Source organism: Neopsephotus bourkii, unplaced genomic scaffold, assembly GCF_033783945.1.
Source record: "Neopsephotus bourkii isolate Nb327-2 ecotype Australia unplaced genomic scaffold, CSIRO-AGI_Nbou_v1 NB_947, whole genome shotgun sequence".
Taxonomy (NCBI): Eukaryota; Metazoa; Chordata; class Aves; order Psittaciformes; family Psittacidae; genus Neopsephotus; species Neopsephotus bourkii.
In genome coordinates, this window is record NW_026901441.1 from 575,291 (window position 1) to 593,130 (window position 17,840).

At 36.2% G+C, this 17,840-nt stretch overlaps 1 protein-coding gene across 2 annotated transcripts in view; it reads right to left on the reverse strand.

Annotated features, from left to right (window-relative positions):
* KCNQ5 (potassium voltage-gated channel subfamily Q member 5) overlaps positions 1 to 17,840 on the reverse strand; it is a 277,209-nt gene that overhangs the window by 193,794 nt on the left and 65,575 nt on the right. The gene's annotated exons all lie outside the window — the stretch shown is intronic.

Genomic DNA, 17,840 nt, shown 5'->3' on the forward strand with positions numbered 1-17,840 from the left:
TGACTGTAACTGTGTAATTGTTGCCAGTAACAAAATAGGTAATACTTGGTTTCTCTAAAGATACTCAGAAACAAGAACTCTTCATTCCACTCTGTTCAGTTTGATATTTTAGGATGCTAGAAAATATTTACTCTGGTTATGCATCTTTTAGTCTGAACAAAAACCTCAATAAGCTTAACATGCAGATGCTCTTTTTTAAGAACATCTGTAATAGCATAACAATTCCAGAAGACTGAAATAGTGGGTTTTAATAAAAAAAAAGTGCATATAGGAGGTGTTGCTAACAGTGTGAGAAAGATAACTGAAAAACATGAATAGAGTTCACCTGATAAAGAAGTGAAATATGGGATTTCAAAGAAAAAACTGAATTTATCAAAATGCATCATTCTGATTTTTTAACTTGGACCCAAAACATGAGAATTGATTCTTCAGTCTCTTCAGAGGCAAAACCAACGTACATCAGAGCCTTTTGGCTATATCTGTGTGTCTCAGGCTGTTGAGTATCACAGCTTGACAGTCGGGTACCACCCAGCATCTGCACTGCTGGGTTTTAAACCAGCTGAGGTGAGAGGCATTTCATGTGTTAACAACTTTTTTCTCTATCACTTTTATCTGAGCAAATTATTGATGTGTCCTGTGATGGTCTATGAAAAGCGAAAGCCAAGAAGACATGCTACAAAGGAGCAGTGGTTCCCCTCTCAGGGCTCAGGTCTTGCTACCTTTGGTTTTCACACAATGGGGAAAATGCTAGGATTCACATTTTTTGCACATGCCAAATATTCTTTGAGGAGCAGAGGTCAATCACATAGCTCTCATTTTGGGATTTACAGATGGGGTGCAGTGAAGCAGAAGGAGAAGCTCTTGTGGAGTTCCACATTGTGAAAAATTGCATATCAGGAACAAACGCCTGGAAACCTGTGTTTCAGCATGCTATTATAGTTCAGTTGTTCCTGGGTTTGCATTAATCAGTATAAAATGTTTTTCTGTGTAGTACTTGCAATTTGCAAGGTCTCAGAGAAAATGAAGCTGCTCTGAAGGTGGTTTTGCTCCTTAGTATTAGGGAGACTTCTGTGTGTGCCTATTGCAGCTCTGCATAGGGATGCACGTGTCTGAAGGAGCAGCTGATGTGCTATGGACTATAAATCAAGTTCCTTCTGATTGGTGAAAAATCCTCTTTCTCTTCTGCTCCTTTTTAAGTTAGACATTATTTTAAGATCTAAGAAAGACTGGTATTTCATTAACAAAAATTATCTGCTTCCTTTTCAGTCCCTTCTCTCCTCCTGACTATTCGATTTTCTAAACATTATCTTTTCTTGCTATTGTAGATGCATATACAGCTGTATCAATTATTTATACATTTATATTATTCTAATTATTATTTACATTGTCTATATTGGTGTTAGATATAGTGTTATAAGGAAGGGTGTGATGTAGAGGCCTTGCAGACACTCCGGCCTCCAGAATGGCAACCACAGAGTGAACTTCCATTCCCTGTAGACAGCTTTAGCCTTTGTCTTTATATATATCAAAACAAATCTTAAAACAGATGAGAGTTGAAATGGGTAACCAAAGCATTCTCACAAACATACATTTTCTATACTCTCTTAGCACAGAGCCCTTCCTCTCAGATACTTCAATTAAACAACTGAAATGTCCAAGCAAATCTGTGGCCTGAATCAAAAAATATGTATCTCTTGGCTGTTGATATTTCTCTTTAATAAATCCTGAAAAACTGGGCAAGTTTCAGGGGACTCAGGTGAGCCAGAGAGAACAGAAAAGCTGACACAGGTAATTACAGGCTTGAAGGGCTCTTAAGCTCACATACTCCCAACAAACCCGAGTGAGTAACTGATACAGCCTTCAACAGTTATGTTTTATAACAGTTATGTTATGTATATATATATATATATATAGGGAAATGTTAGTTATAAAAATTTCACCAAAATTACACCCGAACACATATACTACGTATTACCCTAATAAATTTATGAACTCAGTTGACAGAAGGAGCTATATACTGATGTATTAGGATTAGATATATTAGCGTATATGCTGCTTTATTAGCAGTGTTATCTCTTAAAAAAATAAGTGTGGTACAACCACCACAACAACATTAATAAATTGTCAGACTTAGCAACAAATTAGGGCCTAATCAGTCCCATCCTGCAGGAACTGTTTGTTGCTCTCATGGTATTTGTTTCATCAAATGATGTACAAGGATATGCCATCATAAATGGATATGAACATTATTTCTGATGTGGGGTGTGCAGGTGACACATGATTTGGGTTAAAAAAGAGAATAAAAATGACAGTTCTTCTGAATCCATCTTTATGTTACTTGATAGAAGGCTGAGTGCAACTTTATATTTTCTATTCGTCTCAGACAGATGACCTCACAGAAGGTTAAAATCTCACCACTAACTCAAGGTCTGGAAAACACAGGCTACATCACCCATCTTCAGTGGAAGTTATCACTAAACAGCTTATCAAAAGGCAGGTTTAGAGATTTGTAACAAAAAGAATAACCTTTGACACCAGGTTGTTCTTCAGAGAGTAAGGCGTAATAAGATCCTATGACGGGAAGCTTAAGAAAGAAGGAAAACTGGTAATGACGTGGAAGCTCCTTTATCAGGAAAGCTGTAGTAAGAGATCACTGAGTAAATGGACAAAAGAAGTTTCTATTTCTATAATGAATTATGGGGCTTAATAATGATATGAGGCCATGTGTCTACAGCCTGAATTAAGAAAGATGCTAATGACCCACTGTCCAGCTTTATAGTCTTTGAAACCATGAAAAGAATGCAAACCCACTTCCAGATCTGGGGAAAAAAAATAAAACTTACGTGTGCTATTTTTGGTGACTGAATATGAGAAATGTAGAACCTTGCTTAGACCCCTCCGAGAAGACATGGCAATGTCAGCTTGTGAAAGATAACAGCTATTTCAACTGTGGTGATATCTTCACCATCTGAATTGGCATCTTACCCGAACACCAATTTAAGCTACTTCAGGTTATCAGATCACTTCACAAATCCTTTTGTAGAGGAAGGCACCACTCTAAAGTATGCAAGACTGATTTGTAGATAAAACTAATTTTTAGATAAAACTAATCATTCCCCAAAAAATTGGAACATCACATTTGGAGATCTCTGTAGTTAGGGAGAAGGTGGCAGTTTATTTTCAAGCAAGACTTTTACCTAATCCCAAGTTGCTTCTGCACCTTATCAGAAGTTGAGTACTCAATATTTTGAAGCCCATTATTTCAAACTACCAATGTATTGATCAATCATCAAATAAAAGAAAGGCATAATTCATAATCACAAGAATACAAACAGCCAAGCACTCAATCACTGCTCAATTAGTTAAAAATAAAAAATGGAACAGTGGAGCATTTGTATTGCACTGACATAATTCAAACAGTTCTATAATATATTGATTGAATGGCAGAATCTGCATTTGCAAAAAGTACTGTAACTGCTTAATAACGCTCGAGAGGTAAGCCTTGATTTGTATTTATATTTAAAGACTCAACACAGATAAACTCCAGCCAAAGTTTCTGACTGTCCTTCACAGAACTTTTAAAAGAAAAATTATGAAGAACCAACAGTAAAAATGAACACTTACTCTACCTGTTCTCCAGGTATAAATGCACACTCCCTTGCCCTGCCTGTAAATAAACACCAATGCTAATAAGCATCAACAGACAACCAAAAAAGCAGTGGACCCATTCTGCTGAAATCATTATCAACTCCAGATGATAAAATAAGTGAAGAATATGCATTCTGTTCTCTTTGATCAACTATCAGAAAAATACAGTGATTAAACTCTTGTTAGTAAAATTTCTTACTTTTTCAAGAACCCAGCTGAAGTACGACTAAGTTCATTCATGCAGCAGGAAATATAAGGCAAAAATCAATGTATATTTAACACAGTGGTATTTTTTACTAACTCTCAAGTTCTGCTTTGGCATAGTACTGATTGGCTTATTTGTGCCAAAACTCAACAAGAAAGTTTTCTGCTCCTGTCAAGAAATTAAAGTGGGTAGCATTTGGTTTTAGTTTAATATAAAAGCAGTTTGGAGTAAAAGCTGCAGTACAATCCTTCTTGAGGCTATCTGTTATTGAACAAGCAATAGAACATGACTAAACACCCTCTAGGTAAACAGTTTTCTATCACTTCTCCTGTCACTTTTTGTTCTAAGTTCAACAACAGAGAGCAGGTATGTTGTCCAAAGTAAGAAACTGGAAATCCAAGATTAGGAGTCCTGCTAAGATCTGAATTTTCTGCTGGAGTTGCCCATTTGTCTTGGTAAGTTATGGACAGGGTCTTTGCAGATGATCAGTAATCCTAAATTAGCCTGCTTAGTTATGTACCTAAAATTAGCTGTGATCTAGCTGAGTATCATTGCAATGTAACATACCCCAGAACAGTCTGGCTTATCATTTACTATCTTATATATACGTGTGTGTGTGGACAATATTCATTATTTTCTTACTTTATGTTGAAAACTCCCAAAGCAAACTTTCTGTTATGAAATGTGAATGTTGACTGAACTCACTGAAAGTCTCAACGTTATCATTTTTATAAGAGACATTGTAAAGCAATGTTTCAGCTGAATATGGGACTATGTATTCTAGAAGCTGCATTTTCCCCCTCATTCCAGATGTTTTAGGGCTCGGTATTCTTCTGCTAAATAGAGTACCAGAGAAGACAGGTGAGGAAGATTATGTACTGTTTCCCCTTCAGTCTGATCATTCGTGCAGAACATAAAATTTGAAGGACCATGCAACTGAACTTCTCAGTACTTCTCTCTGTTAATTTGGTACTAAACCTATGAATTTATGCTAGAAGGTGAGCTATACATACCATTCTTAAAACATTAGTATCTTATTTACAATAAGATCAGGTTTAATCCATGACATAAAGAGCAATTTCTGACAAAACATCCCAAGGATAAGGTTCAGTCTTCAAGCTATACATCTCATTTAATTTGGCTGAGCACCAAAACAGTATGACCACTGTTTAATTAGATGCTATATTTCGTGCTCTCTTTAATCCTCGCTTGTCAAACAGCGAGTACTCCTTTGAGATTTTAACTGATCTGCTAGTTTTCTGTACATAAAAAATAAAATCTTTCAGAAAGCTCAAATGTTTGAAGTTATTATAGTGACATATCTCAGCAGTAAAAGATGAACTACAATATAACCATCAACAGATGTGAAGGAAAAAATGCTGGAAGTGCTAGGCAAAGAGACAAAATTTAAATTCACCTCTTTTTTAAGCTGATAAAAATCAGAAAATAGGAAGAAATATACAACAAATATGACAGCAATAACATTTATATGGTCCATCAAATAACAGTGACAATTATGTTCTTGTTAAACAAATGCTTGCTAAATGATCATTCAACAGAGCAATTACTACAGACTAAACAGAGCGGTAGATTTTCCTGAGGCTCCATTAATTAGCGTAAGTTCTTTCACATGTCCCTATCTATCAAAAACATCCCCTTAAAATGAATTTATCCAGAATGGGCAAAGATTTCACAGATCTTGTCATTCATTTGAAAGAACATTTCCTGGGCGTACAATTGTCAGATTTGATTATGCAAAGAATGGAGACTGTCCTTGGGGGCAATTAAAAATATGCATTTTGGAGTATTTCTCAGACATTTCTGCTGAGCAGTATAGTATCTAAACATCAGTTTATATTAGACATTTCCGACCAAAGGGCAAAACATAATCTGCTAGAATGGATATGTTAGTTTTGAGGCTCTGAAAAAAAAGAGAAGTAGAAGTAACACTATAGCATAACAAATACTACTGGAGTGGATCTTATATGGTAAAATATTAGAAGAATAGAGTTAAGAATAGAAAATAAAACCACAAGTTCTGTGTTCCTCACCTCCAGCAATATTTAAAGTCATCAAGGAGGTAAAGGCGATTCTTGCAGATTGTCCAAGGTCTATAGGAATGTGCGAAAATCTGACGTAAATTTTTAAATTTGGCTTCCTTGTAATATAAATGAAGGCTTTTACATGGAAAGCTTAAGATTTATCAACCTATATCCTCTATGAAGAAACACGGATTACTTGACAAGTGTTGGCTATGGGTTTCTCTCATTTTCTTTATGAACCTACTATTCTATTTCAGTGTATACTCACTCATTTCTAATGCAGTTTCCTATTTTCCCTCTGTCTCTTAAACCCAGTAATACATGCTGTAAGCAAGAAACACAAACATTCATTTGGCTTGGTTCCATATGGAAGGAGTATTTTAATACATACTAGAAGAGCTGTGTCAGATAAAGAGCATTCTCATAGCCAGACATTATAAAACTTCTGAATGTCTGTAAATTATATAAATAAATAAAACTAATAAAAATCTTATATCATCTAAAAGTCGAAAAAAGGGCTAAGTAGATAGAATAAAAGGTAGACACCTCAGAGAGCTTTGAATCTGTAAAATTTTCATACAGGCAAAGGGGTAGTAGAATATGTATTTTTCTGGTAACTCCAAAGACAAAATTTTACAATCTCTACACACTATTTGTTGTAATAAAACATGCTAAGGTTTTATGAGATCAAAGTCTGAAAACACAACTTGAAGAGGCAGCAGTGGTTATTTAGCAATAATGCTAAAAGTACATTAGTACCTAAGGTAAAATTCTGTGGAATACTGTGAATGAAGCACAATGTGAACGGAAAAGAGAGAATTAAAAGGGCTATGACATTTTATGGTGTTACTAGAAAATTAATGGTAATGTTTGGCCCTAGGAGCTTGGGCTTCGTTTTGTTTCTGTATCCAAAAAGATTTATCTTTCCAGATTTGGATGCCCTTTGTAGTTGACTAATTTCTACTACTTCTGTTTTGGGAGTCTTTCTATTTGGACATTATTGTTAGCCTATCTTATCAGTGATCAGCCATCAAGCTGGCAGGTTTATAGGTTCCATTATTGTCTGGGTCTTTGGAGACTTCTTCTGTTACAGCTCTTCATCTCTTGTCTTCAAGTGCTTCTCTGCCCATGAAAAAGCAGGTTACTGAAGATAATTTAACAGGGTGAAGTGACCTGGGACATTCTGTCTCTTTCCATCTGAGTAATGTAGGTCTTCTGTAAGAATGATGTGGGCTGTGGGAGAAGTCTGGATACAAGATGTGCTAGAGCATGGAAGGGCCAAGCCAGTATTTTACAATTTCATCCAAAGATTAACAGAACAGATATATCTAACACATACATAACTTCATGGAAATATGTTTATGTCTAGGTAGCAATTTTTAATGATGCTGTGGTAAGGAGCTAGTTATAAAAATTAAGAAAAAGCAATCATAATGAAAAAATGTACAGAATATCGAAAACATGGAGGATGACAAACAGAACAAATAAACCACCTACAATGTAATGATGAAGCAGGTCAAATAATAATGTTCGAGCCTGAGAGAAGGTTTTTTGTTTGATCCACTTTAAAGGTGAAGTAAGGAAAATTTGGAAATCAAACAAACCGAAAAATTTAATGCTAGTGTATCTTGAAAAAAATCGAGAGTAATGACTGCATTTAACTTTTCTGTAGGAAAGTATGTAAGTTTCTTGAAGATATAAAATTATTTAAGCTAGCAGGACTTATTCTTTTAGATCTGCACCTCAATGAGGCAAAAACACTTGAGTTTTAAAGCCTACAGTTTTGCAGTTAAAATCCTTGTGTTACTTGCAGATATAATCATTCCAGCAGTGATGGATAGGATTGGTAACCTACGGTTTAGATTAATAATTTCTATTTGTCTGAACATTTTTACAGTTTCCTACTGGCAATGCTGATTTTTAACAAGGAGTGAGATGCCAGGGATTACACTGGGTAATTTTATGGCCGGCTAGGAAAAGAAGCGATTGCAGATGTACAAAATTACAACTGGCCTCAAATTTTCCAGAGCTGGTCTCTTCCTGATTTTTATCTTTCACACTGAGATAGCAAGTTTAAAAAACAAGTAAGAAAGACTATGTACATGTTCAGATGATATTGTATGTTATATGCAAATTCTATAATACATAATATTTCCCAGCTGATGAGCTTGAGAGCTGCATTAAATGTGTTTGCTTTGGGATTTCTAAATCATAGAAAGTTTTCTATTAGAGATCTTACGTTCTCCTCTCCCAAATGTTTGTAAGTCATAGAAGGACAAAAGGAGACTTTAAATACCCATTCAGAAGTAAACATATGTGTCACATCGTGATAATCCCTGTGGTTTTTCTCTTTGGGGCAGAGTTTGCTGAGGGTATGGATCACAAGAAATGAAGAATTAAAAAATAGCACAATGCTATTCTTTTTCTGTCTGCCATCTAAGTTATCCCACTGTTTCTTTGTATGTGAAAGATGGTTTTTCTTCACATAGATGCAAGTCTAGAGCTTCTAAAGAAATAAGGATTTGCTACAATGACATAGTCATTTCCACTTCTCACTTTCTTCACAGGTACATTTTACTAAACTTTTTAGTCCAACAGCAAAAGAACTTCTTTTTAAATTGGGCAGACTCTGAAAGGAAGAGTCTGTTATTGCAGCACTATCTTCAACTTCTATGAAAGCTATCATTAACTTTATCAATCCCTGAAACAAGGCAAACCCTTACCATAATTACTTCCTAAATCCTCACTGGTAACTAAAACAGTAGCATCTGTAATGTGTTGCATGAGGCATTCTAAATTAAAACCTGCAAGAGAAGATACAGAAGAGCTTTTCTTGCATGCCTGTTTGCCTCAGACATCTGCCCACTTTGTAAAAGGTTGTGAAAGTTGGACAGAACAAAAGAAAATGGAGCAGAAATAAAAAGTAGGGAATGAGATTGCGCATGAGAATAGAAGAAGTTTGTATTTTATGCTTGTTTAAAAATTGCAACCAAATATTGCAAATCTTAAAGATTGTGATCGATAACTGCAGACAAATACATTAAGTTTGTGAGATAAGCAAACAAACATCCCCTTCCCAAGCTTGGGAACAAAACCACGTTAATATAAACTGAGTGGCCACTATCACGTCTGAAAAAGTCCCCTAGTTCCACATTGCACACATTCAACACAGGCATCATTAGACTTTGTCAGAAACTAGCCTGACCTGGAAGGATATACCATGTTTACAAGAATGTAAGATCTGGTTTTGGCCTTTCCTTCCAGCTGCAATAAGCAGCATTTTTGGAAAAGTCACCTGCTTGCTAAAGTTCAAACGGAAAGGGATGATTCATTTCTTGCAGGGTGTAACACACAAGCAGACAGAGTATGTTTGAAGTGAATATGCCCCTGGCCAGATGCAAACCAACAACTTGGCTGTTAACATACACTAGGAGAACGTCAAATATTCTTTTCAATTTATCACAGGATGAACAACCGAATCAATCTTCATCAGTCTGGGAGGCAACATCTGTTTTAAATATGTAATAACTTCTGTGTCAGAGAAGTAAGAGATCACAGCAAAGGAGAAGATGCATGAATGAATACTTTCAATATCCAAAGAGGCAGGCCACACCAGAGCCTTATTTTCCAATATTTTCCATTTTCTAGTCTTTAGCTCCTGCTGCAGTGGTGCAGAAAAGTATGGGCTCTGTATGACTGTGTTTGAATCCTCTCACCAACTGTAACTGTTCTAGTTAGGCCTCAAAAGCCATGAATAGGAAACAACCAACTGACTCTTCAGAATAAAAAAGTCAGATTTTTCTTTTTTTTTTTTTTTTTTTCTCCAAAAAAGATGTACAATCACCACCTTTTCTGGATGATGTTCAGCAAGGAAGCAGCATCCAAATTCAGATTTTACTGACTCAGGAGTAATGGTTACTTTTTACCTACTGGAGCCCCAAGCAGTGTTGGTTCAGCCACAGTACAGCTAAAGGTTTGTTCTCTCCTGAACTTTCTGAGCCATTTGCAACATCTGTTCAATAAGGAACATGAGCACTCCTCCACAAGCGAGCCTACACTACTATCCATGTTTCTTCAACAGAATTCCTATCCTGAAAAATTAGCATCCACCAAATAGGCTGAACTCCAAACAACACAGTTAATTATTTTTCAGTATGTAGAATATAATGGTTTAGATTTAGGATGACCAGCATGCAGTGGGTTTTGCATGGATGAACAAGAATTACATAAACTTGAAAAAAAGAATCAACCAAAAAATTAAGTTACGATAAATAATGTCAGATCTTTTTATCCTTGGCAACATCTACAGTGAATAGTTTTATTACAAATGTCAAATTTCTCACAATGTTTTAAATGGATATGTAACTAGTAAGCATGTCCTGCCACATTACTAATTTTATTAGTTTGCTTTGTAAAGCACAAATCCAAACAGAGGAAATATCTGCTCATGCCTCATACTAGCCAATAATTTGCAGAAAGAACTTCAATAAACCTGAGAGACTCCAGAATAGACTTTAAAAAACGTAAGTCTACAAGAAGAGTGAAGGCACACTGCATCAAAAAAAGGATAAAATGCTATTAAAAATTCAAGACCCTCATACAACAGGAAAATTAGCTTTTTTTTTTATTAAAAAACCCAACAAATCAAACATATGCCATTATGAATTACTGTCACAATACAGGATATACAAAGGAAACCCAGAAAATTAATATGCAGTATCAGATTTTTCTACTGCTTCAGCTCATAAAGAATGTGGAAATGATAGCAGAAGAATGCCTACAGCAAGCAGAACTTTTCAGATCTACAGAAACAATCTTTGACGTTGTGATTGAGGGCAATCAAAATTGCCCTTATGAACTCCATTTTAATACCCAAGCTATTACACTGGAATATAAAGTAGTGATTACATATACATACCTTTTGGTGACTTTTAGGGAGGTATTCCAGCCCATATAATTGGAAGTAATTTTAAAGCCAAAACAGTAATTTACCACTAGCTATGATCCCTAGAGGTGGCTTACATTCAAAGAACAAGAAAATAAATGGTACATACTACAAAGAAACGGTAAGATTTTTCGGAGTATTAACTTCACTCGTTTGTTTCCTTTGATGTTCACTACAAACTTTTAAATATTGGGTGACAATAACTGGCTGAGCAGCACCTACAGTAAGTTTTATGCATGTGACTGAAATATGAGTGGCAGAAAGGCTTTCTTTTTGCCAGTGTTAAATCGGATGAGTAACATCATGACTCTCCCATCTGATCAGCCTCACGGTGATTCAGCATAGATCAGTATGAATGCTTCCCCAGGATGTTTTGAATAGATTCAGAGTTAGAAATAATTTGAACAAAGGCACAATAATTTGAATAAGGTGTTTATTTAAATACATAAATGAAAACAGTAAGTTATTCGCAGTAAGACCACAGATACGAGAAAAAGCTAATGTCGTAAGACAAACAGTTTGTAAAATGAGAGATCTTCTTGTTCTACTTTATTTTTAATCCTATTATTCTTACTTATGTATTTTCAAAAATATTCTTGCCAATCCACCTGCAGGAGAAATAGGGATACCTGGGGATCTGCTCTTTGCACTTCCTTGAATTTACTCTGCTAAGCAGTGGGGTTTTGACACATCATCTGCCACAGAAGCACAGAAAATTATGTCTTTGCTATGCATTGATTCTGGTGGTAAGCAAATATATAGAAAGAATTCGTACAAAGCACTGTGGTGCCATTACATTAATATCTATGTCTACTTGTATTCATATTAGCACAGCTCAAAAGTATCACTATTGTGCTAATCCATTACAGGTACGAACTTCGAACTGCTGAATGTCCAAGGCACAGGGAGTGACAGGGATACTCTGACATCCTTAACATGCTTACAAAGGCTTACAGCACTGAAAGGGCACAAAATTCTCTTCATCCCAGTAGGGCCAAAAGCATTCATGCACAGTTGCCCAGGTGATTAAAAGAAATTACTGTCGGGCATTAACTGTCACATATATACTATGCTATTCCAACATCAAAAGCACATAACAAATACTAAATGAGTAAAACAGACATCAATGCTTCAACTAGACTATAACAAAAATCTAACAATCATCTTATTCCTTTTTCAATGAAATCAACTGAACAAATCTGAATTACTAAGAAAGAGCTAGTTTTGCAGGTTTGGAAAAGGAGACAAAGTTTGAAGGGCCATTTTTTCATTTGTTTTATAACGCAAATGTGTTTTTGAAAATGGAAAAAAAATCAGAGCATTTATCCAAAAAAGAAAAGAAGAAACAAAGAACACTATTATCAGCGTACTTGGGAACAGTATTCTAACATTTTTCATTACTTTACATTACAAAGAAACTCAACAAGAATTAAAGCAACCAAACCAAAATAACCCAATGCACCATAATAAATGAAGGGACAAGATGACACTGATCATACAGTTTGCCACAGATAGCAAATTGCTGGCACAAAGCAATGGTATAATGTACTCCTACTTAAGCTCTGCTAAAAAGGGCCAAGAGGTTACAGTGAACACCAGGGTGAGTATAAGCCAAGACTGCTGCACACAGGCCTATGTTACAAGGAGTGCAGACATCACAGGAGGTACTTATTATTTATTATTTATAATAAATATTATTATATTTATTATTAAAGAGTGCCCCTTTACTTGACACTGCTGAGGCCATATCACATCCAGTTTTGGGATCCCAGTTCAAAACAGATGTGGAGGAATTCAGGAAGACCCAGAAGAGAGCAACCAAGATGCTCAGGGCCTACAACAAGTGACCTGTGGAAAGAGACAGAGGGTGCTGGGCTTGCTCAGTCTTGAAGAAAGGAGGCTAACGGTGATCTAATAGCAGCTTGCAGCTACTTGAAGGGAAGTTGTAAAAATGATGAAGCCAAACTCTTCCTGATAGTGACAGATGGCATAATATGGGTCAATAACCTCAAACTATGGCTTGGAAATTTCAGGCTGGACACACTCCCAGGAGGGTAATACAGCCCAGACAAGGTTACCCAGAAGGGTGGTGGAAACTCCAAGACCTGGCTAGACAAATTCATGGCTGACATGGTCTAGTGCTGGGGATACCTGTCCTTTGAGTGGGACACTGGACTGGATGACCTCCAGAAGTTTCTTCCACCTAATGTTTCTGTAATTCTATGATTTTAGTATCATTTTACCAAACCACTTTCTTTTTTTCTCCTGTTTTGGGGGGTTTGTCTTTTTTTTTTTTTTTGTCTTTGAAATTAAAGATTGTTCCCTTGTTTCCTTCAGTATTTTACACCTATTTTGTTATCAAAGAGGCTTTGACACAAAGAGGTAACTTGTGACTCACAAGTGAAAACATGGAACTGATGAGAAAATGACATATTTTTCACACAATTTGTCTTAGTATATATTAGCCAAGGAACTCAACTACTGCATATTAGCCACAAGTTTCACAAACTACATTCAGACTGTTTAACAGCTTTAAAAATGAAGACAAGCATTTAAGTTTAATGCAATAGAGACACAGGAGCCAGTGGAGTGATTCATGGACATGGTGTGACAGTGCCAAATAGACTGTCTGGACAGATAATTGTGTCATCCTTACTTTACATAGATAAGGGCAGAACTGCACCTATCAAGCCAAGAGATTTTGCAGTGATCATAATGCAAGACAGTGATGATGCAAATAAAGAACTTATGTCTGTGGATGAAAGGGAGAGACAGGTCTCTGGGAGGCCAGAGAGGTGACCTTAAAGACCTGTCATGGTCTGGCAATGAGTTACTATGGAGAAGACTGAGTCAAAGACGCCACTCAGGCCATTAGCCAACATGCTAGCTTCTAGAGATAAAGCTTTCCATATACACTCAGAAAAGAGGTGTTGGACAGCATCTGAATGAGAAAAGAATAAAATCAACTGAAATTTCACTTAGAGACAACTGGTCAAGAAGAGACGACAGCAAATAGGTCCTAGATAGGAGAAAGTAGGTCTGGAGCAGATCTGTGAGTCACAAGCACAGAGATGACGACTGAGCCTGTGTGCAAGAGGATCATCCATTCATGTGGCAGCAGCAGAAAGAAAAGTCTTGAAAAACAGATACTTTGCACACCTTCACACAAACTGAATTAGGGAGGAAGAGGCAGAAATCAGCATAAAAACAGATGAGTCTGGAGCCAGTTAATCTAAAGGAGGTAACAATTACAATGACACTTCTTGTATTGCCTGAAGTGTCCTGAAAAGGTTAGTTGGAAAAGTAGAAAGCTGGAGATCAGACTTGACTAAAAAGATTAACTAATCAGAATCCCAGCATTATAATTCTAAGAATTAGAACCCAAGAAAGACCATTTGTAATTATTTTTCCCTGGTTGTCTTTTTCTGTCCCATTGCTTGTTTCTGGCAGCTTTCTGACTGCCCTTCTACATACTCTGCATTTAAATTATGGATATCCAGGAATAGAACTTGGCACCTTTAGCACTGGGATCCTGGACTTGGACTTCAAGTTGGTATGGTGTGAAACAGAGATGCAACAAAAACAGCAATAAGGGTGTATTTGGTTGTTTGGTTTGGTTTTTTTTTCCTTGTGATACTTGACAGTATAACCAGATCTTTGAAGAAATTCAGATACAAAATGTTGACTAATGCAAGAAGAAACATGAGCTTTCTTACAACGGTTTCCCTTCAACTAAAGCCAGCTGTGAACACCAAATACTTTTAATTTTCTCTGTTACTGTGTTGTATTTTCTGTCTTTTGGTAGCCATGATATTCAAGCCCCCCAAGAAACACAAAAATATACAAGGCAACTGTGTAGGAATGTGTTAAAAACTATAATTGAAACTAACTTGCTAATGAGACTGTAACAGTATCCTAGATTAATGAGCCTGGATGTAATAGGCTTGGTTTTGATCATCTTTACACCTGTAAAATCGAAAGTGACTGTAGTTAAGAGAAAGCCTTTATGCCACTATTACCACTTGTCGATATATATTTCCACAAATACAGTATTCAAAAATGCATGTTTTCTGACTTGTTTCTGAACTTTCAGCTATAGCTATTACTTGTATGTATATGTTAAGGATCTCAGAATCAACTAGGTCAGAAAACACCTTTAAGATCTTCAAGACCGATTGTTACCCCAGGACTGCCAAGTTCACCATTAAACCATGTCACTAAGTGCATCACCTGCATGTTTTCTGAACACTTCCAGGGATGGTGATTCCATCATTTCCCTGGGAAGCCTGTTAAATGATCCTGTGTATAAGAAAAAACATTTGCCTGATATACCAGAAGTATCTTGTAAATGGCCTCTTCATCAGAAGCTAAACTAAAGCTCAGCTAAAAAAGTTCACACAGTAAAGCAAACATTAGAAATAAACTAATTATTATATCTGAAGAGATGACACTGACAAGGTATATATAAATGCCATTAATAATCCCCTGGCTTATGAAGTCATTTTTCTCCTCAACAGCAGAGAATTTCTCATGCCTAACATTGTCTAGAGATACTTAAGGCAACAATGGCAAATACAAAGTAAAATGTATTTATTGCCAGCCTAAAAGTTAAATCACTGTTTTCAAATAATTGCATGAATAGCTAGGAACATACAACATTTCCTCTTGTTAGATAAATGGATACATTTCACTGAGTAGAAGATTAATCTGCATTTGAAATAGAATAATAGGTACAAACAGAAATTAAAGTGGTCTATTAAGAAACAAGACTCTAGAAACAATATTCTTAACCTCATCTGAGAGACTGAATAATTGCTGGACCTTTGCATTCCTCTTAATAAATCTATTTACACATAATTAAAACTATTCATCCTCGTTCAAGTCAAATATTTCTTGGATGACATATTAGCAACTTATTTGCAATTTGTTTTTAAGAAAACCATTGTGCAGGGAGAGAGTAATATTCCTTTCAGTTTTACCAGATATTTTACTTGCAAACTATCTTTTTCTAAATCTAAAGTGCAGATCACGGATATTAACTTTTCTTAGTAATTAATAAAATACATTGTAATTTTGGTTATGCATCTTAGACATTACTAATAAAAAGATTGTAATATCTGTGATTTGCACTTGATAAAAGAGGCGTACAATCTGCACTTTTATTTACTGTGATTTATCACTGCACCTCCTCTACATGAAGAACAGCATTTCTCTTAGTGTCTTACTGACAGACTCACTATAATTAAACTCACATTTTTTTCATTTTCTTTGTTGATGCCAGAAACAGCATGAGCTGATACTAATGAAACCCTCTCTCCTTGCAGCAGAACCAGATGCAAGATTTTCTTGTATTCCTTGGTTTCTTTTTTTTCTTTTTTTTTTTTGTGAGGAGAAAGAGGTGCAGTGGGTTGCTCCCTTTTCCCAAGTGACCAGCAGTGCTCACCTGCACTAACATCACTGCGAGCACTGAACTCTAACTAAGCGAAAAAAAAGTAGTCTTTTAGAAAGGACAAGAGGTTCAAGATGACAAAATGTTTCAGTCTTGTGGGATGTTTCTGCAAGAGCTGGAGATGGTGGGTATGGCCTGAAGAGCATGCAGTGGGATACAGTCTGTGCTAGCAAAGAAAACAGGCCTTGGCTTGTTATTTACATGTGGGGCCAACCAGCAAAGAAGTAGGGGAGTGTCTTGGCGTGTTCCTAATACACGCATGGGACACCACTAACAACTAACTACAGCACGATTAATCCTATGCTCAGTGACTGAGGACACGGACTCTAGAGCTGACATTGGACATTGGTTCTCCAGGTCTTTGAGTTTAGTAATGTACATGCAACCTAAAATTGCACTGCTGAGTGTCTGCTTCATTTTTCACATCAGTCGTTCAGTACAAGATTACTCTGCCAGATGCCACGAGCTGCACACATTAGCTGGACTTAAAGCTATTCCCACCATTGTTTATACCCAGCTCACTGCACAGTGAAGAGATGGGTCTTTCTTGAAGTGATGGAGAAAACGGTCTGTTCTCTTCCCTGAAGCTTTTTTTTCCTGTAACCTACTTAACCACAAAGCTCTGCTTTAAGCTACTAGATGTATAAACCACACTACTATACACACATTTCTAGCTTTATATGACAATACAAAAGAAAGTTAAACATTTCAAAGTTCAACAAAGCACAAAAGAGAAAGATGTGAGAGTAGTGACAAAACTGTGGAGAATATACCTTCCAGCTGAGATGTATGTCCATACTAAACCTGATCCTAGGACTTCAGTTCATTTAAAGTAAAAGTAACAAAACTGTACTGGAAACAGAGCATCTGCTGCATTAGTTTGTTGCTCAGTGCGAGATGCAAAATAAAATCCATGAAAATGGATAAATCAGGAAGAATTTAGTCCCCCTGAGTTTTGGGTTACTGAGAAACTCCTGTTTGCAGAACTTTAGTCAATAATCTAAGATAGTTGGTGCATGCTCAAAGGCTGCAGCCTTAGTGAGTGACTACAGTATACACATATTCTTACAGCAAGATGTGGGGATCTTTACAAAACAGTATTTCTTCTGGTACTTATCTGCATGATTCTGCTACTTGTCATGTAAAATTAATTTCAATATAACAGGATTAAAAACAAAAATTCTAAAAAAGGAGTGCAGATACACAGCATAAATTGAGAGAGAATGTAATTACAGCTCTTTCTCCTCAAGGCTGATGGAGTCCAGACTTCAAAATCTAGTTCATAAACAAATTTCCTTGAAAAATTCAGCTTTAAAAACAAGAAGTGATTCAGAGTCATGGTCTGTTTACTACTTTATTGCACATTTATTTATTTTGTTTATTAACTGGAAGGGATTTTGAATTGTAGGACTACCATTCAAAATACCCAAATTTGTGAAAACACTGTAAAACATCTTACTATACAATGCAAGCAATATGCTCATTGCTTTAGTGCAGCAACTGATGATTTAAACTCAGCTAAATATACAAAGAGAGCAGACCAAAAGGAAT